Raw genomic sequence first — 27,168 nt, forward strand, 5'->3', positions numbered from 1 at the left:
GAGAAAAAATAACCAGCCTCTACTTGAAAGTACTTAAGAAAAACAGAGTTTGGGGATAACTAGGGGTGAGTTGGAGCAGGAAGATGCAGAGCTTGAGAGGACAAGAGAGTTTGAGCCAAAGTTGGATTTTAGAGGGTAGAGAGGTAAAGTTAGTGCATAGGAAGAGGGTAGCACAGATTAGGAGATTCACAAAGCAGAACGGACATTTCTAATTGAGGCTGAAAAGTCCAGATTTCCCTGGGTAAACAGGGCTGAGAGGCAAACTGAGGTTAGCCCCCCACTCATAGTTTCCTAGAGAAAGGTGGGTAATCAGGAATGCTTTTGACTATAAGTAATGCAAAACAGAACTAAGAATGACTTAAAGACAAGATGTAGGCTAATCCAAATTTGGCCAGAACAAGTTCCTTTTAATTTCTGTTCTGCCATCCTCCATGTGTGGCCTTCCATTCTCAGGTCTGTCCCTTCATTTCAAGCAACACTCCCCCACATGACATCATGTAAAGTAATAAAGGACAGAAGTGACACAAAGGATATTTTAGTCTCTTGACAAGGAGAAAACCTTTCCAAGGAGCCCTCGGCTGATTTACCTACCCTTCCATTTCATTGGCTGGAACTAGGTCACAAGCTCAGCCTCATCAAAGGCAAAGGGAAAACAGAGTTGCTCTGGTTGATTTATTGAATCATCATTCATACCCTGATGGCTGGGCATATGGCCCCCTAGAACAAGATTAATTTTCTGATACTGGAAGAGGGGAAATGGCTATTGAGTTGGAAAACAGACTGCTATGGTAAATAATTGCTCAGATTCAGAGTTGTCTAGATAGTTAGGAAGTATGTTTGTATGTATGTACAGTTCTGAAGCTTACAGTTTCTGTTGGTTTGTGAATTGAGACAGGGACATCATTTGGGAACATCTTTCTTAGGCAGGATTTCACTTAGAGTCAGAGCAAGAGACACTGAAGTCCTTGGGGTGCTGGTTACTGGACTTTCCGGGGCTTGCCTCTCCCACCATCTCATTCCATCCATCAGATCCCTTGTCAAGTCACAGGTCATTGTTACTTTCTCTATCAAGCACCACTCCCCTCCCCTCCAGAAGCGATAACGGAGTCCTTGGTGCCCTTACCATGCTCATTTATCTGGCCGTCTGAAACACTTATTTCAATCTATCTACTCCAGCCTCTCCATTACCATAACCAACACTTTCACTGATAGTCTTGCCGTTTCTCACTAGGCATACTATAAGTTCCTATCAGGTCTTCCTGTCTATAGTCTCACCCTTGCTCTGATTCAATGGTTCCCAAACCCCCTATGCATCAAAATCACCCAGAGGGCTTGTTAAACAAAGATTACTGGACCCCGCTCCCCAGAGTTTCTGAGGCAGTATGTCTTGGGTGGGATCTGAGTATGGGCTTTCCTAACAAGTTTCCAGGTGATGCTGATGCCAATGGTCTGGGTCCACACTTAAAGAAACATAGTTCTGATCCTGATAAAATTGAGGAAAAAGCTAAATTCACTTTCTCCTACCAAAGTTACAACACATTTCTGATACCAGATGTGTGGGACTGTTTCCCCATGCACCAGGCAATCAATCGATTCTGAAGCAGACACCAGCTGAATGTCCTCCAGTTCAATTCTGAAGATATCTACCCAAAGACAGTGTTAGATCTCACAAGCCGAGGGCTCAGTCCCAGAAGGCTGCTCCTTACTTCCAAAACCAATCTCAAGCCCCAGCTTGTTTCACCTGTGCTGAGCAACCCGCTATATATTGGGGTTCCCCAAACTCCCACCTTACGTTTGATTAATTTGCTAGACCGGCTCACAGATCTCAGAGAAACAGTTTACTTATGTTTACCAGTTTACTATAAACAATTGTACAAAGGATACAGATGGAGAGATACATAGGTCAGGGATGTGCAAAGAGGTGCCGAGCGTCCATGCACACTCTGGGCACACCACCCTCCAGGAACCTGCGTTGTACACCTATTCAGAAGCTCCGAGAACACGGTCCTTTCGGAGTTTTATGGATGTTTTATTACATAAGCATGTTTGATTGAATCATTGGCCACTGGTGATCAACTTAACTGTCAGCTCCTCTCCCTTGCCTGGAGGTTGTATAGTGGGGCTGAAAGTCCCAACTCTCTAATTATGCCTTGTCTTTTTTTTTTTTTTTTTACTAGGATGGCTATAATTTATTATTTTCTATTTTGAGATTTTAATTAAGGGGAACAGTGTTTTTATTGCATGGATATCTTGTATAATGCTTAAGTCAGAGCTTATGGTGTGCCCATCACCAGAACAGTGTTCATTGTACCCAGTAGGTAAGTTTTTATCACTCACCCATCCTCACCTCCTCCCCCAATTCTTGGTTTTTCATGTCCTTTATATCATCGTACCCATCTGTTAGCTCCCATGTATTAATCAGGGGAATGCAAATTTAAACTACAATTAGATACTGCCTTACCCATATCAGAATGGCCATTACTAAAAAGCAAAACAAATAAACAAAACAAAACAAAAAACAAATAGTAGACCCTGGAGTGGATGCAGAGAGAAAGGAATGCTTATACACTGCTGGTGGGACTGCAAATTAGTACAACCTCTATGGAAAACAATATGGAGATTCCTCAGAGAAATAAATGTAGACCTACCATTTGATCCAGCAATCCCACCACTGGGCATTTACCCAAAAGAAAAGAAGTAATTTAATCAAAAAGACACCTGCACTTGAATTTTATTGCAGCACAACTCACAATTGCAAAGATGTGGAATCAATCTAAAGTGTCCTTCAATTCATGAATAGATAAAGAAAACATGGTGTGTATATATATACCATGAAGTACTGCTCAGTCATAAAAAGGAATGAAATAATGTCATTTGCAGCAATGTGAGGGAAGTGGAGACCATTATCCTTAGTGGAGTATCTCAGGAATGGAAAAACAAATGCCACATGTTCTCACTAATAATCCTGTTTGGCTTTCTGTGACCAGCCCCCATCCTGAAGCTACCTGGTACTGCCAGCCTGCTTTAGTATACAAAAAGACATTATTTCTTTGGAGATTACATTTATTACTCCAGAGATTGCAAGGATTTTAGGAGTTGGATGCCAAGAAATGGAGAGGAAGACCAAATATATATTTCATAATACCACAGATGTATTCTCTATTCTTCTGCCAGAGTGCAATACAAAGAAGGCATTTCTATTCCTCTAATTAAAAATCTAACAATGATCCAGTCTTCTCCCCATACTTTCCATATATACATACTGTCATCTAGCCAAAGCCAAGTGCTTGCAGGTTCTTGAAGTCAGTAGCTTCCCTAGTACCTCCACGACCTTGCAAAGGCAGTTACCTCTAAGAAGCTGATCCATGACACCTCGTTTGGGACCCATATTCTATGTCCACAAAGGCCTTGACCTACACTATTATTTTACTGACATCATTGCCATTCTTGAGTGCAGGAATATAATTTTACTCATGTTTGTGTCCCTAGAACCCAATACAGCACTTAACACATGGCATATGCCCCCAAAATGGTGAATAACAAAATGAATTAAGTGACATCTGAATAAGCTACAAAAACCAGGTAAGAGTTTTACTAGTTGAGATATCACTCATTTGATCAAGTTTGTAAGAGACAAAGCAGTATAAGAAATAGAGCTCAATAACCATAAGTAATTTTTTAAAAAATCAAATGATTACTTGTGTTTTTAAAAAATGACAATACAAGGATCCAACTACATGGCCTTCAGAAATACTTATAAAAATTCTCTCCTATCTCCTACCTGCTCTCTCCACAAGTTCCCCAAACCTCAATCCTGCCTGGTTTCTATTCTCTTGCTTTCTGATGTCTCTGTTTCTCTCCATTGCTTCATTCAATCATTCATTTGCTTAGCCAATCGATATTTATTGAGTACCTGCTATGTGCCAGGAACAGTTGCAGGCACTGGGAACAGTGTAGTGAACAAAATAAACAAGATCTGTGTTCTCAAGGTATTTTAAATTCTAGAGATAATAGACGTGAAGGAAAGAATTCTAACACCTAACATGAAATGCTGGCCAAATGGGGGGATGGGAGAGACTCAAGAACAGAGGACATATTAATAATTATAGAAGGTCAAGGCCATTGATAATATTTCATAAGAGTGTGCATGACACTTATAATGGAGATTCAAATTTTGTTCTAAGATTCCCAGCATTACTCTTAGCCTTTACATGTGAAAACTGGGTTTCTCTTTGACAGTCTGGGTGGGTTGAGAGGAGGCTGTGAACTCTCTCCCACATGCATCACTTTTATCCCACTGCCTAAGAAATTACTATCAGATCTTAGTGCTAACAGAACTTCATTCTCCAAAGGAAAGTGTTTCTTTCTTTCTTCCTGAAATGGAGAGTAATTTAAATAACTGCATCTCCCTCTTCATTTTGACTTCTAGGAAACTTTGAGCAAAATCCAATCCACTAACATAGCAACTGTGACTTAAATATCTCTGCGACTTTTTCAGACAGTTTTATTGTATGAATTCTCATTTTGACCTGTTTCAAATTCTTTGTGGGATTAAGTAAGGTGTCTTCTTGGTTAGCATTATTTCTTATCTTTTCCAAGTATCAGAAGCTATTCATTACAAGGGTACAGACAGGGGCACAAGAAGTAGTCTGCTCATGGAAAGAACAGAAGCTGGGCTGGGAAGCCATCAGGTTTCCTCCCTCTTGTGCTCTCATCCAAGTTCCTTCCTGAACATCCGCTCCATTTTTCTTCCTGTGTAGACAAATTCTCTTTTCTTCTTGATCCCCATAGTAAAAGCTGAGTACCTTAAAATTCCTGAGTTGATGTATTACAAATCACATCACACTGAGAGACCGACTGGCTGCCTCTTGGTTCTGATTTCAAATTCCCCAGAAAGAAAACTTGATTGGCTCAAATTGTTTCACACAAGTACGAACCCCAGTGTATGCTCAAGGGGCAGAGTCTTGCAATCTAGACAAAACAATTAAAAATCTCCCCAAATAAGGATTGAGGGGAAACACAGTGGGAATAACAGGGGTGAAGCCAGCAGTTTGTGGGATCATTTTGAGTAGAAAGATACTCTACAAAGCCAGGTGTGGTGATGCACACCTGTAGTCCCAGGATCCCAGGAGTTCAAGGCCAGCCTCAGCAACACAGAAAGACCCTGCCTGTAAAAATAATATATATATATATATATATAGAGAGAGAGAGTGATTATATATATATATATATATATATATATATATATATATCACTCTACAAGATGACTATTTATAATTTTAATTAGGTAGAGAGTTAGAAGGATAGTATGCCAGACTCTGGCTAGGTGATTGCCAAGCTAATTTCCAGTATAACTGTATTTCCCAACATCTATTACAGTTTTTCAGGATTCGTGATTGAGTTTTGGCCGATAGAACATTAGCAGAAGTGATGGCAACTCCCTCCCTGCTGGGCTATGACAACTCAAGAATCTCTAGGAGGTGGTAGAACCAAGAGATAAAGGAGGATCTTGCTCTACCCTGTTGCACAGGGAAAAATGATGTGAGCAAGAAATATGCATTTACTGATTTAAGCCATTTATTGTTTATACTCGTTTGTCACAGGAATTAACCTTTCCTAATTAGTACAGATAAATAAATGAAGCAGACTATGTATTCATTCTACAAACATCCCTTAACTAGGTTATGTGTCACATTTGGGTGCTGGAGAACTGGGAGTGAATAGAGTAAGGAAGCCCTCTGCTCTCAATTCTTCATGGTTTCATGGAGGGGCAGGCAGATAACGGAAAATTAAAGGTAATGAAAACCTGTTCCTGGGAGGAGACATTGAAAGTAATCCTGAAGTGACTGTTTGTGATACTTAAGTATCTTCTCTAATACCACAGGTTATTTTCACTGTTTTCCTAAGTGAGTGGGTTGAATAAACAGGAATGTTGCAAAAAATAGAATCTACAAGACCTGGTCACAGTGGGGTTGAAGGATAAGGAGGAATCAAAATGAATCCCGACAACGGGAAGAATGATGGTGACATCAACAGAAATGGGACATCCACTTAGGTAGGAGCTGAACTGAGAAAACAATGATGAGTTTGCTTTAGAATATGTTGAGCTTGAGGCAGCTGGAAGGCGTTTGGGACCTGAAACCTGTTGCTTAAGAAACACCTCTGGCTAGAGACACTAGAAGTCGATAGATAAAAGTTAAGTTAAATTAGCGTCTCATATTTGCTTACAAAAAGGAGTGCTAGTCTCCATGTAAAATGGGACAGGTCAAAGATAGTTTTCAAATGATTTTCATGGCACAATAAAGACAAGTCTAGTGTATTTTCTCTTTTCTGAAGAACCAAAAACTACACCAGCAGTTACAGTACTTTGACAATGGACATTGCAAGGTCTGAGATCTCTAAAGTCCCATAGCACCAAATGTATTGACACTACTCCATTTAAGCTGTCTGATCACTCACGGCATTGCAAAGGGTGTCGAGGATCTGCTTATCTGACAACCCACTACAGAAAAGGTTGTAGCATTAAATGTTTGTTTGAGCAATTCCAAGTCTTTATTTTTCCCTTTCCCCTAGGGCAATAAATAAGCCTCTGAAGTTTCAGGTCCCAGTTTGAAGGTTGTTTTTCTTGGACTATTGTAAGCCACTAAGAAAACTCATTGCTGTGTCTCTCTCACACTCCTGCCTTGCAAATTGCCGTACCCATCAACTTCACCTCTACGTAAGCTATATGACAGACTAGAACAAATCACCCATTCCCCTTTTTTCTTCCTTATTTTTCTCTTTTTATCATTTTTCCTTTCTGGATTTTTCTTCTAAACTTTTCTTCCTCTGCATTTTACTTCCTTTCTAAAACTTTACTCCTGATCTATTGTCTCCCTTCTCTGCTTAAAATATTTTACATATTACTTAATTATTAATTCATAGTTTCATTTATTAATCAAATTCATCAAAGAGGAATTAAGTGTTTATAACAATCCAGATAGGGAGGAAAATAAAAAAATATATATTTCATGTATATTACATTGAATCGGCCCAGCAACTGCAGTTTAGAAGGACCTTCAATAGCCACAGTTTCATCCTACGTCCATTAGCTTCATTATCTATAGTTACTTTCATTACTTTCCAGTTTCATTAGCTACTTCTACAAGTTGAAAGAGTTTCTTCATTAGCTACACTAACCACTGTCACTTGAATCCTAGAAGGGAGTAGGAGTCTTATATTCCTATCTTATTGACATAGAAGAGGATCATTAACAAAAGCAAACTCATACAGAGAAAAAATTTCTGAATAAATTAATTTTGTTTATTTTTAAAAACCTAAATCTCTTTAATACATCTTAAAATAGCATGAACAGCTCCAGGGTAGTAGTTACTCCTTCGAACACCAGGATTTTCCATTTTTTTTGAGAAGATAAAAGGCATTTATTTATTTATTTATTTTTAAATATAAAGCGACTTTATTAACAGTTACACAGTTTCAGCAGATAGTTACATAGGGTTTATCATATCTAGATTTTTCAGCACTCTTTAGAAAGTGTGGCCCATGGCTAGTAAGAACATTTCTACTTCCCAGTAGTTCCCTGGGTGTCCTTGAAGGGTGATACTCAGTGATGTCCCATGTCCTTTAAAGACTGAAAGTATTCTTGGCCAAATGTCTTGTTTCACAAAGTTATGAATTTGTATTGTAATAACAGTTATTTATTTTCTTTCTTAGTAGAATTCACTATTTTGGAATGAAAAAAGAATTACCAATACCCGTTTGTGCCTTTATTTACCATGCCATCATTTAAGGAAGATTGGGGGAGGTGGGGACTTATTAATCACCTGTAAGCTCCCAAGTATATGATACACAATTTTCTACAACATAAGCCTTGCCCTCAACAAGGTCATAGTCTCATATTTTATAAAAGAGACAAGCATTTTAACAAACACGCAACGCATTGTGGTAAAAAATCATAGTAGAGATAAAAATCTAGTGATTAGCCCTGAAGTTTGTCAATACTTACAGTTTTCCAAAGAATAATGGCACGTGATTTACCTGATTTCTTACAATTTTTTTGAACTGAAAGATAAGTTATATCTATTAATAGCAATTGTTATAATTAAGGAATGGTACCTTCAAAGTATTTAAGCATTCCTAAGAGTGAATTATAAGGAAGTAGGTGAGAGTATTGGCAGCAGTCCCTGACAAAGGCATATAGTACATTCATTTTTTTTCCACACACATTTTCTCTCTCTCTCTCTCCTTGTTCCAAATGAAGTTCTGCTCATGGGTGTGAGATGGAGGCGGGGAAGAGAGAAGGTGGAGGACCACATGGGACCACAGTGACATACGGTGCTTTCATTCCAAATTGATTTTCCATGCCCTGCTCCTGTTTCAGCAAACAGCATAACACCCAGTATTTAACTTTATCAGGAAATAACCCATGGAGGAGTTTTGCAAAAATCTGTGAAGTACCTATAAGGCACTCTTGTGAAATTATTATCACTATTCAACATTTATTAAGCATTCCCCGCTGCCCTCTCCTTGGCCAGCATAAAACAGCAGGCATGGCAGGTGAAGCCCCTGCCTCAAAGGGGCTTATAAGTTAATATAATTCTTATATTAACTTATAAGAATTTCCATCACTTACATCCATCTAAAAGATCTTGGGGAGATAATCACAGAGCCTTTTTTTAGAGTACTTATGGATTTTACCAAAGGGAGAGTTAAAAGCATTAGAATTTCTTTATTATTTATCGCTCATATATACGTATGCGTGTGTACGATGGGGCAAGTGTTGTCATGGAAGAGCAAATTTGCCTGAAACTTTTTTTTCTTAATAAAGTTCATTCTTAGTTACTCTCTCCTTTTTAAACTGTCCTTAACAACTCTTTTGAGCAGCAGCTCTAGTCACTGTTACATATACACTCACTTAATACTCACCACAACCCTTTGAGGTAGGGAGATGCTTTTGTTATAGTATATTACAGATAACGTAACTAGGGACAGTGTGATGACCTAATTTGGCCAAAGCCACCAGGTTAAGAAGTGGGAGACCCTGGTAATCAGCCCCCAAAATGTGAATTTGTGTTCACCATGCCATACTGCACCCTGAGGGCATGTCTTCTTTCTTTCACATGAACCACAGCAGGCCACTATGCTAGAACGACATAAAAAAATGTTTTCTTTTGTTTGCTCTTCCATAGAGACTTCTTCCATGTGCCTTTGCATCTTCCAAAATCTTTAGCCTGTTCTTTAAGGAAGCCCTTCTCTCCTTATGGAGTTTCTCTACATCAGACTGATCCTGGCCATGCAGCCAACAGCAGTGCCATGTCAGCCTGCTAAAGACAAAACCCTTTCTGTTTCTCAACGAAATCCCTCATATTTTGAGCTGAAAGTAAGAATTGCTCTGCTGAGGTGCCAAGGGAAACATACTTCCATTATGAAGTGTTTCTAACAAATGTTTTGGAAGTTTTAAAGAGGCAGCTTTCTAAATATCCAAGGCATCTGCAAACAACCCAGACATGCAGGCCTGCTTTGCAGCCCAAGCATTGTTTTTGGGTTGTATAATTTTGTTTCTGAAAACCAGCACAGCTGTTGCGATGCCCCTTTATTCATTGTCCAGTGAGACCAACAATTTCTTTTTCTACGGTTTAATAATCAAAGTGGTATTCCAGGTCTTTGGTTTTGAAATATATGCATTGCTAATATAATTTTGGCTTCTTTAGCAGAATTTCAAAGAAGAATCAAAGGTTTATCTTTATAAAATTTATAATCATTCCGCAAAGTTCAAGATGTTTGGCAGTGCTTGGGAAACTTAAAAACAGTAATAAAAGGTTACCAGGAGGAATTCAAGATGCCTTGTATGGTAATGCTAATTCAAGCCACCACACACTGCAGCACTACAAGTTTAGCTGTGATTTTACTGTTGGATCAGCACTAGGTAGCTGCAGAGATATTTAAGTGGCTTGGCAATTAGCAATGAATAACGAACTTTGGAAAATTTACAATTACTTTTCAGCTTTGAAAACACATTAGAGAAATGAAAGAGAGAGAGAGAGAATCGTACAATTTTGAGGCTCATTTACTGAGTATTCATCAGCCTCCTTGACTGTTCTTTAACATCAACAGCTCCACCTTGCCTTGCAATTGTAAACTGTGCACTTTTGCCAACCTGGAATGTACACCGTGTCCCTGGCTGGCCCGAGCTCACTCTGAATCTCTGCTTGCTCAAACCCTGGTATCCCAAGCTCTTGATTTGCTGGCAGCCAGTTGAAGGGGTTTCCTTATGAATCATAGAGTGCAGGGAGGATGAGTGATATACCCTACCATAATCTGTATGGAATGTATCTGAAATAGAAGACAGAAACCTAGAGTTTAGTTCAACATCGGATTTCAAACACATTCTTGAAAATTTGGAGGCCAATATGGAAAAAAATAACAGTCTCTCTCCTGCTATGGAAACGTTTATTCTCATAAGATTGTCTCCAGAGGGACAGGAACTAAGCTGCACATGTTCAGGCTCTGAGGCCTCTGATGAGGAAAGGGTCCATTTCATGACCCTCTCAGATGACCCAGCTTTCCTGATTAAGGTAATAAAAGCAATTGGTCCAGTGGCGAGTGGCAGTGGAATGACGTGGCAGAGGCTGGCAAAGGCAAAGTTGAGAATACACAGGTGCCAGGGGCTAAGGCTTTTGTCAATGCTGCTGAGCACATGTAAACATCTGACAGACCACATCTTTAACTGCAAGAAGGAAATAAAGAATATTACAAAGCAAGAGGTGTTTATAAAAGTCATAGGATAGATGCAAGAGCAGTGTTTCTCACCATGTCTTAACCTGTTTACAGTAAGTTTAAGAAAATAGGTTTATTTATTAATAATTGCATTTATCTGGAAAAATGAATTAAGACTAGCTACTAAGCTCTTATTTCATTTCAAAGAAACTAGATATACTGCACTAACCAAATTTTATTATTTTCTTTTTAAATATCATGAAATACTCAAATATGTGAAATGAAAAAAAATATTCATGGAGGCATTCAGAATGAACAGAAAAATTTAAAAATTTGTGGCTTTAAGCTTAGGATTTGCCCTATAAGTTAAACTTATCAAACTTACACATCCTCCCCAAATTATAGAGAATCAGTCATGTTTCAGAAATGTATAATAAAATGCACATATGCTGCAAAACTTTCTCTGGTTATTAAGTAATAAAATAATCATAACTTCTTAATTCATAAATCTTATAAAGTAATTGAAATTGAAATGTGTGATGCCTGCCGATTTTACTAATATTCAAAGAAAATAGTCAAATTACTTCCCTTATATATTAAATCACTTGTAATACATATTTCCAAATAAAAGTGAATAGTGTGAGAAAGAGGAAATGGAAAATAAATAATCTATTTTTGGATACTTAGAATTTGGGCTTGATACAAAAGTCCCTTCAGTATCAATAATTTGATATGGTCATCAGGTATAAATGATGTTAACAAGTCCACTAGATAATATTCTCAGCAGTATGTAGAAAACATCAAGTCTATGTTTATTCATTTATTTAACAATCAACATTGAGAGATTACCAAATACCATGATATTTATAAGGTGTACAAGAAGCTCATGTGCTCAAGATGCTCACCATGTAAGGACAGAGGCAGACATGTAAACAAGTAATTGTCATGGATGTGGTCTGAATGTTTGTGTCCCTTCAGATTTCATATGCTGAAATCCTCAACCACAAGACGATGGTATTAGAAGGTACACCATTGGGATGTGATTAGGTCCTGAGAGGGGAACCCTCATGGATAGGAATAATGCCCTTATAAAAGAAGCCTGAGAGACACCGCCTGCCCCTTTGGCCATGTGAGGTTAGAGTGAGAAGGTGGCTGTTCATGAGGAAACAGGCCCTCACCAGGCAGTGAACCCATCAGAGCCTTGATCTTGGACTTTCCAGCTTCCAAACTGTGAGAAATAAATTTCTATTGTTTGTAAGCTACTCAGTTTATGATATTTTGTTATAGCAGCCCCAATAGACTAAGACAATCATACAGAGTGTGGTAAGCCCTCACTAGCGTGGTGTACAAAGAGAGGGGAGAAGGGAGAGCAGAACAGACTTCAGGAAACTGGGTCTTAAACAAGAGGACAAGTGACCAGGAGGAGAAAGACGGGAGGTGGAATAGTAAAGAGCATTTCACACACAGTCTCATGACAGTTATGCAAACAAAAGGCATAATTTGTGCAATAACAAGACATGTGTATGTGGTGTCATCGGGGAGGGCTAGTCTTTCTGATTGATTATAGAGAAGAGATATTGGCAGGGAGAGGGGCAGACTATGGGCTGCTGAAGGAGGGAGCCAAGGTTTAAGTCTCACTTCTAGCATCACTGTAAGGCTTGCTGAAGAGTATGGGCTATGAGGAAATATCTCCCCAAAGTTGTCTTATGAAGTATTAACTCCATAGACCATTTATTTCTTGAGTTATTTATGGTGAACTGGAAAACAAAAGGTTTCTTTTTCAAGTAAGTTTGAGAAATGCTGGATTTCTTTTCTGTAGAGCTTCTCAGTTTTCAGTATGCTAATGAACTTGGCTGTGCAAGATATGCTAATAAATATATTATTTCCCACACTTATTTGACCAAAGAACCCTTTGTCTGCACAGGATATTTTTGAAAAGCTAGTATTCCATATAAGGTAATTTGGAAATGCTACTATAAGCAATTGAGAAGAATTGAGGGTCTTAATTATGAAAGATCAGGGAGATCCATGGCCAAATTTGTATTTCAGAAATGCAACTTTGGCAAGAATATGAAAGAAAGGTTGGAAGTGAGATAGAGCTGGGAAGCTAACATCCAGGCAAAGCCTATGGACATGGAGGAGGAAATCTAAATTTGGTAGATTTTTAGAATTAACAACACTAAAGGGCTGGTTGGACATGGGGAGTAAAGAAGTGAATAAGAAGGAAAAAGTAAATAATAACTTAATCAGCGATTCAAGGGTAGCATCATCAAAAATGAGACAAACTGACATCAAGTGCCTCCTGAGGTGATGAACTGAGGACACATCACTTATATTATATTCCTGACAACAAGACATAAGCTGAAATTTCTCTTGAAAAATATTTTATAAGATCAATGGGCTATACCCTCAAAAAATATCACTGTCATAAAAGACAAAAAGAGAGCAAAGAACCACCCCAGATTAAGGGAGACTAAAGAGATATGAAAACTAAGTGCAAGTGTGATTCTTTAGCACATCCTGAACCAGAAAAACATATGCTACAAAAGACATTAAAGAAATAATTTGACATTAAAGTAATAATTTGAATAGGTCTTATAAGTTAGGTAATAGTTCTGTATCAATGTTAGTTTTTTTGAGTCTGAAAATTTTACCGTGATCATGTAAGAGAATGTTTTTATTCTTGGAAAATAACACTAAAATATTTAAGAGAAAAGGAGTATAAGCTCTGTAACTTACTCTCAAACAAAACAGAAAAATTATATAAGCATATATAAATACATATTTAGATATAAATATCATATGAATACATTACATACATATTTATATAATTGGATGATCTTGTATGGTGTGTGTGTGTGTATATATAGAAAAAGAGATTAATAAAGCATAACAGGCCAGAGGCAATGGGTCACTCCTGTAATCCCAGCACTTTGAGAGGCCAAGGTGGGAGGATTGCTTGAGGCTAGGAGTTCAAGACTAATCTGAGAAACACAGCAAGACCCTGTCTCTACAAATAATAATAATAATAATAAATTAGCTTAGGGTGGTAACATGTGCCTGTAGTCCTAGCTACTTAGGAGGTTGAGGCAGGAAGATCACTTGAGCCCAGGAGTTTGAGGTTGCGGTGAGCTGTGATGATGCCACTATACTCTAGCCTGGACAACAGAGCAAGACCTTGTCTCAAAATTAAATTAAATTAAATTAAAGCAAAGCAAATATGAGCAAATGTTGAACACTGATAATCAATTTGGGTGAGGGGCATATGGAAAAATTTAAGTACTTTTCTGTAAGTTTGAAAGTACACAAAAAGTAACTCAGCAATTCCACTTGGAATTTATCTTAAACAAAGCCAACAGGCACAAAATGTAAGTCAATGATGATTTTTGCAGTTTCTAACTTTGGTAATGGATAAACATATGAAACACCCAGGCTAGGGAGGAACAGGGTTTGAGAGAAGACAGAGAGTTATGTTTGGGACATGTATCCTCAAAATGCTAATGTCATATCCAGGGGGACATGAACATGCCTATAGTCCTTGAAGGAAGGTACACTGGAGTCAGAGGTTTTGAAGGCATCTTTACATTACCTATTCTCCACTTGCTGACAGCTTCTCTCTTCATTCAAACAACTTTCTAGAGCAAACTTACAACTTAAGCTTAATATAATATATGAAATTTTACTATCTTTTTATGAGCTTGACTGTCCTAAAAAGGATACTGACATAAATGATTTATAATTAAGTTTAGAAGAAAAATTCAGGTATATTATATTAAGTAAGTATCAATGGGTATTAGGTCTCAATCAGTAGCCACAACTATAAAGTGCAGTGAAGAAAATTTTGTATATGTTCTCAAAAATTGATTGAAAATGATAGCATATTAATTGATATTTTAAAATTCCTCAAGAAAATTAGCCACATATTTTTAATTGTCCTAAAATTCAAGATCTATAGAGCTTATATTTCAAGGATTTATTTGGATACTATTTTATTAAAATAAACAACCTTACAGTGCAAACAACAGTTGCTTTAATAAACACTTCCCTTTTACCTAAAGCTTAATTTAATTAGGAAATAGAGAATGCTAATGCTAAAATAGATTACACTAGCTGGCTAAGCAAACGTCAGGTTTTCCAAACCTTGGTTATAAAAATGAACAGACTCAAAAATATTTTTCTGAAATAAATATTATCTCAATCTTGTGTACACAGGCAGTTTTAGCTTTTCCAAGGCTGAGTACTAGCTATTCTTTTCTGACTCTTGTCTGTTATAAAATGCCAGAGATACCCTCCTGCCATCCTGTGACACTTACTCATGCTAGCATGTAGATATCCCATGCTCAATTTATTTCCATTTCTTGGAGCAATTATTTGAATAAAAACAGAGCAATCCTTCCACTGTCTTTAGTGGATTTAAATGCTAGTCTAATTATATCAAGCAGAGTGTCTAGCCAGACTGCCTTAGTTTGATTCTGACTCTGCTCCTTATGAACTGTGATCCTAGACAAGGTACTGAACCTCTTTTTACCTTGTTTTCCAATCTATAAATTGGAGCAGTGACAGTACTTAGAGCTTTGGTCACATTATGTACCACATCATAACGTTTCCTTTGGCACATTTGCCAAAGGAAAATTATTCCTACCTGCCTAGGTGAGAAGAGTTCTATCTTCCTCTAGAACCTCATCCCTGGTATTCAGAACTACCAGGATGCTTACTTGCATCTGAAGGGTCAGTCCTAGGACTTCTTACCTACAATTCAGACAGTATTTCTGGGGATGAACGGACCCCACCAGCACTGTTCATACACTGCAGTTCCAGAAATGGATGGTGCTGCTGCTATGAATGCTGTCACTTCTGCTATCACCACAGGAAGCTTCTAGAAGCAAGTGTGGCCACTGCTCATATTCCACCTTTGTTCTATTTAACAGTACTGTGCTTTGGCCCAGAAGAAAGAAACCCACCTTTCATCTCTCCTCCTCTGCCCTAAGTACTGTGGAATCTATAAGCCCATCACTATAGTTCAAGAACCCTAAAAGCTAGTCAGTCACTGATTTTAAATTATCAAGCTATTCTGGTGGGGTTTTTTGGTAAATTTTTTCAATAAATTATGACCATAGGCCATCCTGGATAAAATCCTTGTCCCAGTTCCTTGGTATTATAATCTGAGGTCAGGAATAGCCATGGATGTGGCACAATGTACAGATTACAGAACATCACTGCAAAGCCCAATTTGAACTCCTTGGGTGAGATCATTTCACCTTCTATAATATATAAAAGTGCTCAGTGCGTACATACTTTGAAAAATGCTTTGAGGAAACCTTGTTACACAGCATGACTTCCTCTGGACAGTTTTGACAGAACAGAGGGCACCTAAGGAGCAGCTGTTATAAGAAAATTAATAATGATTTATATCCTTCTCCCAATAACTCAGATAACTGCATATTCATGAAAATCACCCTTTTGAGTGGTCAATATGATCTCTCTGAACCAAATAAAATATCTCCTCAAATCTCTTTTACATGTCCATTCTTTTTTCAGTATGATAATAGAAGACAGAAAATATGAGGTCATGTTTAGGAAGGTTGATGCAAGAGGCAGAAGGAGCTCCACCTGAGCAGAGGCCTGTAGGGTGTGGAGGAAGCAGCAGCCAAGAGCAAACTGTGACCCCAGTGAGTTGAAGACAATTTCTTACAACTTTTGTCACCTCTCAAAAAATAATGCATCCCAGATTTAATAAAAATGGAGTTTAAACAAACTAACAGGTGAACTTAGGAAAATTCCAAACCCAAATAGAGAAGGCAGCGGGGGTTTCTACCACCATCTACCATGTCTCAAGGGTCTTATGCATTACGCTCGAGGAATGCTTTCAGTAAAGTGAAGCTAAACGTTAGAAATACTTTCTGATGAGTGATGTTCTTAGTACCGATTAACCATGAACCTGCATTTTTCCTACCAAAACTATGGTTATTTTTTTTTTTTATAGAAAATGATTTACCCTCCAATACAAAAGAGCCAGTATCCCTAGTGAGAAGAAATCACAAGTAGAGGATGAGTTTAATGCTAATGGCCTTCATGACAGTGCCCTTGAAGGCTGAGCTGGTGTTCTGCAATATCCTGGCCCCCTCAGCCCTGGGACCGCTCAGCAAGGCTGCAGGTGGCAGAGCTCGATCCGGGATTCCTTGGAGGGCAACCTATAGAACCCTGAACAACTGCCTTAGATGTCTGGCCTTTGTATTTCTTATAAGGAACTTGATATTGGATTTAGGGCCACACAAATAATCCAGGATGGCCTCCTCATCTCAAGATTCTTAATTATATCTGCAAAGATCCCTTTTCCAAGTAAGGTAATATTGACAGATTCTGAGAATTAGGAAATGGATATGTCTTTTGGCGGCCACTATTCAATTAACTAAGGCCCATGAGGCTAGCAGAAGAGCTGGTGTTCAAGATGTCCAAATAGCTTAAGGTCAGCCTGGTGGAGGCGGTGAGGGTGGGGCAGAAAGAGGCGGGAAGTCCAGGTGGGTGCTGGAAATAGGGCAGCTCTGTGAAGTGGCCCCACATTTCTGGCTTCACATTTATTGACTATTTCTGTTTTCAGTTTATGTTCCCTTTTAGTGTCATCCAAGCTGACCTCATGGTAGTACCTCTGACATGCAGACATCTCCAAATAGAGTTGTCATTATTTCAACATATTTGAAATTTAAAAATTTCTATTAAATTCAAGAATCTATTCTCTTTAGCAAAGGATATTTCAATCTTACAGTTTTTAGTGAGAAAAAGGCAGAAGCTGCTAAATTTTTCAAATATACTTTTAACTGTTATAATATTTTAATGGTTTAAAATTGTTATCATTCATGCAAAGAATGTCTCATCGATGATGATTAACAAGAGTTTACAGAGATCATCTTAAACAAGACTTGAACAGGAAGTATGTAACCATTTCAGGTATAAAATTATGATGTCAAAAAATGTCATCAAACCAAACTCAAGTCTTTTATTTTAAAAATCACCAAGATTTAGCAGCTTTACATAAAGGCAATATTCCACCTCATTAAAACTTTGTGTTTTTATCATAATTGTATAAATAAATAAAGTACATATAAATTTTCAACAAGCCCCACACAGATGCCTCTAAATTCCCTTTAGTTTATTTACCCTGTGTGAAAAAAAAATTAGAAAAAAAGTTAAATGAAATAACAGTTGTGCGTGTTACTATGCTAAATGTATATATATATATATATACACACACACACACACTATATATATATATCAGCAATAGCAGAGGAATTCAAGACAGAATGAACAAGGAATCAAGATAGAAACTGTGATTGGTTTTGCTTCAGAGCCCACAAAGCCCTTATGGAAATTTAATGACTTATAAACCACAAAAAGGAAGCAGCCAGAAGTGAATATAAGGGACAAGAGGAGGACCTAAAAGGAAACTGATCAACAAAAGCAAGACATCAACTAAATAAATGTTTTCCAACTCTCTAGCCAATAGGGACTGGTGATCAAAAATGAACCCAAATATACAAACATTACTAATGTTTACTTTAAAAATTTAATAGTGTGACTATATTTATACAATGAAATACTATAGCATTAGTAGTGAACAACCTAACATTGCAACAACAAAAAACTCAACACAATGCTGAGTGAAAGAAGCCTAGAACAAAAGAATGCATACTGTCAGCTTCTGTTTCTATAAAACACAAATTCACTCATGGTACAGGAAGGCAAGATAGTGGTAACTCTTAGGAGTTTATAGACCAGAAGAGGTTTCTGGGTTGTTGATGGTGTTTTATTTCTTGATCTGAGGGCTGGTTACACAGGTAGAGTCAGTTTGTGAAAATTCATTGAGATGCACTCTTATGATATATGTGTGCTACTATATGTATATTTTCTTCTATCAAATCTAAAAACAGCAGAATAAATTATAAAATAAATGCCTCTCCTACTTTTCTTTCTGATGTTTTATTTTTTTTAGTAGAACACCATTCTATTCTATTTATTGGAATAGAATACCATGCTATCAACTAAAATAAAAGAAATATGCCAAGAGGTTATATGTTCTTCAGCAAAAAGTATCCATTTAAAAGGCAGGTGCCGTAATGTGATAGTAAATGTGACTGGGAACATGTGCCAGTAGAGCATGATTTCTGATGGAAAATAAAAAATACCGCTTCATCTATCAAGTTTGAGGTGAGTGGAACACAGATTGGTTGGACTCCAGGACTGGGGCTTTTTCAACAATCCCAAGTGTGGCAGGGGCCGCTGGTGCACCCTCTGTGCTCAGCCTCCCTGAGAGGTAGGGCGGGGCCCCATGACCAGTTATAACCAAGGGTTGGAAGTGGAAATCGCGCATGTCACTTGAGACTGGGTGTTGATGAGGCCATCAGGACTCTTCTGCCTCTCTTCCTAACACATGTTAGAAAAAAGTTTTTATGTAACAGAAACTAAGAACAAGTTGGGAGAAGGAAATCCACCCTTGTACACATCAAAATGTAACTAGAAAGATTAGTACAAACAAAAAAATAATTGTTATATAATTATATGATTTAAAAAGTTGTTTTCAAGTATCTTTTGCTACTTTCTTTGAAGTCTACTTAATTATTACACAGCTTTGACCTTGCTAATGTCCCTCAGGTTTTTGGATTTGTTATTTTTTTTATTGTCACAAAATAATAAAATCAATCATTCTCTCCTCTCTCTCTCTCTCTCTCTCTCACACACACACACACATACACACACACACACACACACACACACAATTCTTGTTCTATATTCATTCGTAACCTTATAAAAAATCTTATATAAAAAAGTCAAAATAAAATCCATATTACCTATGAATTGTTAGCTGATAGCAACACAGCATTAGCATGATTCAGTGATCAAAATTACCCTTTAGTTTGAAGGTTAAAGAGTAAACTATGGGAATTGGGGAGTGGGAAAAAGAAAATGAGAGAAAAGAAGTAATCTGGTGTAAGAGAATCCAACAGTGTTAGAAATGAGAAAGTACAAGTGGTTAGGAAGAAAGGATATTTTCAAAGAAGGTCTGTAACTGAAAACAGCCCATTATGGAAGCATTCAGTTTAAAATTTAATGCTTATTCTTCAGTCTACTTATTTGTTAATTTATTTATTTGTTTTAATTTGCCCACAAGCTGGCTCCCAAGATTGCACCACTCTCCTCAGGCATGTGGATAAAGTACAGACAGAAAGATAACTGGGAAACAGTCCAAGATTTTATATTCCCTGTTATAAGCAGTACCCTTTGTAACAATTTTTTGGTGTGTGTAATAAAAGTATGTAGACCAGTGGTTTCTTCAAACAAAAGCAGTCTTCACATTCCAGAAACTCAAGGGGAGGTCATTGAAAGAGCAAATCATGCACACAGAAACACACCCAGAAGAATCAGCCATTCCCGGGGTTGGAGCTTAACTTTGCTTTGAAATAGCTAAAGTGATGTTGGCAGCCCTGGAGAAGAGTGTGAAGAAAACCCAACAAGGTCATTCACCTTGGAAGCTCAGATAAGAGTAGGTTTGGCCAATCAGTTCATGGCCATCTTCTTGTTCAATGCAGTTGGCTCCTCAGTGGGTGGGACTTGGGTTTCAACACCTAAGGAATCAGTAGACGAAGAAACCAATATAAGAAGAAGAAATAACTTGAATACTAGGGCAAATGAAAGACTTGGCTGTGGCCAAACCGAATGCCAGGGGTTGGCATGGTATGGGGTAGTGAAAATTGAACAGACTTGGAGACCAGAGCTTTGGACTCTAGTTTGCACCTACTACAAGTAACTTTTTTGTATCTTATTCTCAGTTTTCTTATCTGTAGAGTAAGAAAGTTTTATTAAATGGTCACTGAGGCTTCCTCTCATCTAATTCTACAAATACTGTATGAACAGCTTTCTGATTGGCTCAAAAGTCTGACTCAGTATAAAGCAGAGACTCTGACTTTGTTCTGCCTTATCCTGGATCCTGGAGCATCCAGGAAGCCTGGGAGAATTCCCCTATGACCCTCTACTCTTGCAATAATGAGACTCACTGAAACACAGTGCCTAGAACCCACTCCACCCTTATTACCGGGGATTTGGCTTTAACTTTGCCCAACTCTGCAGTTTTAAGCCTGCTACTTTTGAAAATATATTGCTGCAATATATAGAACAATTTGTTTTCTAGTTATTTCATAGAAAATTTGACCTTAAAAAATTTGTAGAAATCAGCTAACTCATACCTCCCATCATGTCATATGGAAAAGGCATAACTTGCTAAGATAACAACTGATCATTAGCAGTGCTAGGAACAGAAGCCAGACATTTACTGTTACTCATACTACAATTATAGATGCCTGGTATCTGGGTTTGAAGCATGTTTCCATTTAAGCTTTCTTTCTGAGAAACAGACTATATTGTTCCAAAGAAATGACTTTCAAGTTCATTAAAAAGTTGCTATCAAGTAGGTTTTTTCAGTACGTACTCATGGGTTCTATATTCCCTGAATTCTCCGATGTTTGATAACTTACATGTCCCTGGCTTGCAGGAAGGGCCTCACTCATTCGCCCTCCAGGCCATTGTCATGAAGGGCTGTACCCTGAGGCTCCTGGGGCACAGCACAGCGAGCACATTCACCAACCCCAGCCTCAAAGGAGCCTCTTCTCCAATTCAGGCAGTGTGTGCCTGCGCATTAGTGCTTTATAGCTTTATAGTTCCTTTGTAATAAATATATGACTCATAACAGCATTGTTCTTTGTTTAGCTTTCATCTTTTGTAAGAAATAGTTGTAGATTTATTTTTAAAGGCTGGCTACCTTAAATAAACTATGCCCCCAGATTTCTCTTTTTCTTATGAAAAAATAAATGCTAAACTTACAGGAATGATTCTGTATTGGCATTAAGGAAGGGCTATCAACCCATGAAAATAATCAATAAATTATGTTTGATACTGAATGTATACACAAGATTTCTCAAATATCTGAAAAAGAGGATTTCTGATAAAAATCCACCATATCCTGCTTTTCTTTTTATTGGAGTACTTCAAATTTAGTTGTTATCTTAAAAGAAGCTCCAAATCCTCATGCAAAAGTCCTGGTCTTGGGTCTGATGCTTATATTTCCTTTAAAGTAAGTAGAAATAATTATTTGAGCACAGAAGAAACAACCATGTTAGATTTATTCAAATCTAGTTAAATAATGTTTTAATTATCATGCAAGATGTAAAGAATGTGTAATTTTATGGATTATCTATTGAGTAGTAGGCAAAACCAATTGAAGTCAGAAGCGAGCCTTTGAATTGATGCATATTTGTAATAACTCTTGGCTGTGGCAAAGAGAACCTGAATTTTTAGGATACACACTGGATACACACTGAAAAAAACCTAAACTCTCTAGTTACATCTAAGATATATTACGTATCATATCAATAAACTTTTCATATCATGCTTTGTGCTTTGTTATTTTGGTTATTTTTGTCAACAAATTTTTATCACATGTATTCTATATTTTGGAGGAGAAATCCTGGCAACCACACAAAGGTGGTATCAATTACCACTTCCACAAGCTATGCATGAGAACTCTTCATAACCCATATATCAATATTCTCTGGTTTGGCTGAAGTTAGAGGAACATTATTAAGTAATCTAATATTTGCCTAGCACTTGTTCTAAGCACAATTATTTCAATATTTTCACAATGCGTCTTGATTTAAAAGAAAGTTGTCATTATTATTAAAAACATTTTGTGATGAACTAATGAAGTTTTCCAGAGTAAAATGAATCATATTATGGAAGACCTACATTTGACACACTTCCTTCCCAACCCCCACTGTCCCACTTAGGACTTTTGTGTAAGATTTGAAAACAATAAGAAAGCATTAAAAAATACCATGCAAAGCAAAAATGGAAAAATGAAGGGTAGGTAATAATTCTGCTCTATCTTGTCTCTATTCATTTTAAATAAAAATACCAGGAAGAAGATATCATAAGCACCAGAAATCAATCAATATTTTCATAACTACCTACTACTTTAAGTTCTACCAAGAAGTATTGCAAACATTTCCATGAGAAGTTTTCTGTTATGTTTCTCAGGACACACATTTCCTTTTCCAATTGCAAACTTCACAATCCCATACACACGTGTAAAGTAAGCCAAGTATAACAAAGTTCTGAATCTATTGTACTAGCTATAGACACAGAAGTATGTGCCAGGCTCACTATGTCATGGGCAGGGTATGTCTAATAAATAATTCAAAATACATTTCCCCTGCTATTTTCTCCTAACTTTCAGTTTACTCTTGTATGAACCAGTATTATCATAGAAATAATACACTATTACTATGTAAGCTTCATTATACTATTTCTTAAAGTGCCTAAATCTCAAATCTGTTGCATATTTATATACAAGTAAATGCATAAGAGAAGCATCACTACAGATTCAGTATTTATTTGTACTCCTTTTAACTGATTCCTAATTAATGAATATAAATGTACTCTCATCTTTATGAATTCTAGGCTTCTGCATTCCTAATATATATATTTTAGGATTAATGCTTATATTATTTGCATTGATTCTTCTTTTGTTTAGTAATAAAAAATTTAACTTTTTCAATTTACCTTTAATTACAACTTTAATACCATTCCATAGACCTTTATAAGTAGTGATTTTATTAGTACCTTTTCCTGAGTAATTGTACAGTTTTATTTCCTTCTTGTCACTACAGTTATTGAGAATGATAATTTTCAGTGTGTGAGTGGTGATCTTTTCTAATATCCCTTTATGATGACTTTCTAGGTTTATTGCATTGTTGTCACAGATTGAGGCCCTTACAACGTCTCAAAAATTCCCTAGTTTGAAAGATGGAATATTTATTCTCTGTCCATAGGGTACAGAGTTTGACTTAGTCTTTTAAACTAACATAGCCATCTTATTCAGAACCCGTATATTACTATGTAATGTCACTCAACATCTCCATTTCAGTTGCGGTCCTAAATATTTTTAAGGCTAAGCACAATAGTTTAAGTGCAAAATGTCCCTGCATCCCAAATCAAGGGGCTGGATTATAAAACCAGTTCTTTCAACATCAGCAGGCCACTGTGGATTTACTGCAAAGTAATGAGGGTGAAGCTTCAGGGTCCCTCTCTTGCATAGGTCCCTTCCCAGACAATGAATAATGTCAATTAAAAGAGTATTTATATTAATCACTGAACCAGAAAACTTGAAACACAAGAAACCTTATAGTTCATATATGAAAGAAACTTAACAGTGATTTTCCCAAATTTTACAAGAATCCCAAAAATCTGTGTGGTGGTTATGTTAGGTAGATAGGGATTCCAGTTCTCCTATGGACAAAAGTGGATGCTATTGCCCCATCTTGCTCCTGTCCCACCCCAATTCTCCATGCCTAGGGGAGAAGGGAATGCCCTACAAAGCTACCAATCAGAACCTGGCATACCAGCTACAAAAGAATGCAGAGGACTCTCTAGCCCACAGGCCAAGCAGCATGGGTACCATAAAGTCCGGAAAGTGACCTAGAACCCACATGCATAATTAAGTCATGTGACTGCCAACTGTCCAATCAAAGTGGTTCCATGGTGACCTCTGAACCATGAGAGAGGTTTCTGTCCAGACACCATAAAACAAGACCCAGACCATAACCAAGCTTTCTTTTTGTACCCTTCCTTTGGCTTTCACTTTGCTGCAACAGTGGTCCTGGTCATCATCTGTGGCATATGTACCATGCTCTGTTAACCTGTATCTTGCTCTTGCCCTATAATCTTACCTTTCTCTCCTCAATAAACCTCATTTTCGTGCTTGCCTTACTTTGGCATGTCTGGTCATTCTTTGGCCATGAGCATTCCAAGAACTGACATTGTCAGACTCAGATCTGACAGTTACAATAGGGAGGTATAAAGGTGTAAAGAACTTCTAAACTGATAAGAAAAGAATTTTAAATAAAGCATGCCAAAGCAAAAATTGAAATACCTTTCTAAGCTGTCTATTGAAAATGGCATGTCTAAATCACTGGCATATGAAAAGTAGACCAAAGAATATGCAACCAAAATCAAAAGGAAAAGGCTATCTTAGAGGTATGTCAGGCAGTGAATTAATAAAAATATTATGTTTTTTTCAATTTTATGAGGTTTATGGTGTTTGTAAGCTTTTTAAAATTTGTAACTATTTCTGATTTCTTTTTAGCTTCTAAATATATGTTCATGTTCATTCCTAATTGTGTTTGGTTATTTTGGATTGTTTTTCTTAACACCTCTCCCCAATGTGTCAGCCTGAAGCCCCACAAAAGGTGGGTGATTCCTTGGTGGTTACGTACCTTCAGCAATGAAAGAATGCTGTGCTGAAGAGTTTAAAGGGAAGACTCATTTATATCCCCTCCCTTCAAGCCAAATGACCACAGGTTTGCTGGATAAAGAGGCTGGAGAAGTTGTTAAATCACTGTGTGTTCCCATCTTCCTTATCTCTTCCCAACTATGAGAAAGGGTTTCTCCCCCATCTCAGTCAGAGGGGATCTGAGAGAATCAGCAAGATGTCAGCATGTCCTCTCCTCTCAGGGAGGTGGTGTCTGATGCTTCCTTGGAGATTTCTAATGACTGGAGTTGTCTCTTATTATAAGTAAAGGGAAATCAGAGCACTGGACACAAACCGCGCTTTCCAAGGAGCAGGGCAAGGATGCCTGAATTTTCCAAAGTCAAGTTGTTTCCAGAAAGGGAGCACACCTGCGAAGCTTTATAAGTCTCCACTCAAGGGAACTGCCTGGAGAGGCAAAAAGGCCCCAGCAGAGAGAGGCCATGTGGGGTGACCCAACTTCCTGCCTGGTTTCCAGGGAAGGGGAGAAAGTTTCACTTTAAATGAAATTTGGAGTTCTCATGATTGCATTGAACTGGGTGTTTTAATTAAGTGAATTATGATTGCACTTGAGGCTGAGTGACTTGCCTGAGTTTGCTCAACACTGGGGAGAGGCCTGGTTGAACTTGAAGGAACTATGGGAAAGAATAAAGTTGCTGTAAGTTACACCCTGATTAGCTGAACTTATTCAAGAAAAGTTATAGCCATTTACCTTTAACATTCTAAACCTACTAAGGACTTAGAAATTTGGTTAAAGTCTCCCTGTTGTTTGTTTGTTTGTTTTTTTCTTTAAAGCTTCTTTCTTATTTTTAGCCAATTAAAAAAAAATTATTTCAAGGCTATGTTACATAGTACATAAAGGTTAATTATCTCTTAACTTCAATAAACATGTAGATATTTTTTTTTTTTTAGCATTGACTCCACTAACTTTAGCTTTGAGAGTAGAGAATGTAGCCTGCATAATTTCTACTTTTTGAAATTTTCTTTTTTGCCTTAAAAATGATTTGGGGCATTTTTATAAATGATCCATGGCATTAGAAAGAAATCTATATTCACTGTTTAAATAAGACAAGTTTTTCTATATTTATATCTTGTAATTATCCTTATCTATAGCCAGGTATAAGGTAAAAAGATTTTTCCAAAAAAGGTATTGATCAGAAAAGAGAAAGTACCGTCCTTATATTTGAAATCCATAGCAAGTTCCAAGAGCACTAGAAGAAAGAATATAAAATTCTTTATGTTTAGCAGTGGAAGCAGCACATCTGATTTTGTCCAGGTCTATGGACATATATGATGGCAGAGCTGCTCTGTGTGATGATTCTAGATGCCCTCTCAAGAGCCCTGGCAGCATTTTAGAAATTTGCTAAGCTCATGTTATGCTTGGAATCTGATTAGCAAGGCAGTCAAAGATTTTGGGGGTAGGTCAGACATTATTTCAGATCTACTAGAGAACTAGAGGTGGGTGTAAAAAGAATGGCACTCCCAAGTTGGCAGAATTCATGCAAATTAAAAATGTCCATATCCTTTGGGTGAGCAGTTTCACTTATTAATATCTATCCTAAAAAAAAACACTCAGACATGTTCATTGAAAAGCACAAACAGGAACTTTCATGGAACATTGTTTTAAGAGTAAAAAATAGGCAATCATCCAAATGCTAATTATTAGAGAGTTAAGTAAATTATGGTATATGCGTACCATGAAATACTGTGCAATAATTATAAGTAAAATTCATATACTGACATACAAGATCACCAAACCCTGTAAAAGTTTTAAAATTAAGTTGCAAAACATATGTAAAGTTTGATCCCATTTGTGAAAACATGTGTGTATATTTGTATGATTTTGCATGAATGCCTAGAAAAGTTTTGGAAGGATATAAAACAAACTCTTAATGGCATACTTTGAGGAGGCAGGTGGGGCAGTAGAGAGAATACTGAATGGTGGCTGAAGATAAATTTCTCAACTGATTGAACTTCACATTGAGAACATTCTCATGTATTAATTGTGTGAAAGAATAAAATAAAAATACAGAAGTCATCCCTTATATAACTTAGATGTTTGGGTTTTTGTAACCTTACAGAGCGAGAAAGTAAACTTGAAC

This window comes from Microcebus murinus, chromosome 9, assembly GCF_040939455.1.
Source record: "Microcebus murinus isolate Inina chromosome 9, M.murinus_Inina_mat1.0, whole genome shotgun sequence".
In the NCBI taxonomy this organism is placed as follows: Eukaryota; Metazoa; Chordata; class Mammalia; order Primates; family Cheirogaleidae; genus Microcebus; species Microcebus murinus.